General features: G+C 37.4%; 1 protein-coding gene across 1 annotated transcript in view; it reads left to right on the top strand.

Moving 5' to 3' along the window:
- LOC119592773 (protein turtle homolog B-like) overlaps positions 1–441 on the top strand; it is a 45,158-nt gene that overhangs the window by 10,476 nt on the left and 34,241 nt on the right. The window lies entirely within an intron of this gene.

Genomic DNA, 441 nt, shown 5'->3' with positions numbered 1-441 from the left:
ATATCCATATCCATTCCGTCTTGGAATCCACAAATTTTGACATCAAAAGTTGCATAACAATATTAGACAACCTATATGAATTAAAAGTTTGCATTTTAGAGCAAAATTTTTCAATCACCTCCTCCCTCCCCCACGAGGGTTCCTTCAAAATAGAAAATACAGGATGCACTTTAGCCAGAAATACGAAGGTCATTGAGTGGCACCCAGATTGCAGCTCCCCAGAGGGATGTAGGCAGTCATAAGAAATTTCACTCAGGCTTATATTTTAACATACTTCATGCTAAGTCTGGGGTGTATACGTGTGCTGATGTGTCTTATATACTGCAATTATGATCAGATGGATGAAGTTAAGAATGTGCTTTTCAAATATTGCAAAGAAACATATGCTGTTGTAAGCTCCATTCTGAATCTGTATATTGAGAAGCAATGACATTTCCTCTG

Source organism: Penaeus monodon, chromosome 30, assembly GCF_015228065.2.
Source record: "Penaeus monodon isolate SGIC_2016 chromosome 30, NSTDA_Pmon_1, whole genome shotgun sequence".
NCBI lineage: Eukaryota > Metazoa > Arthropoda > Malacostraca > Decapoda > Penaeidae > Penaeus > Penaeus monodon.
The sequence above is the reverse complement of the archived record's forward strand: the minus strand, read 5'-3'. Positions and strand labels throughout refer to the sequence as shown.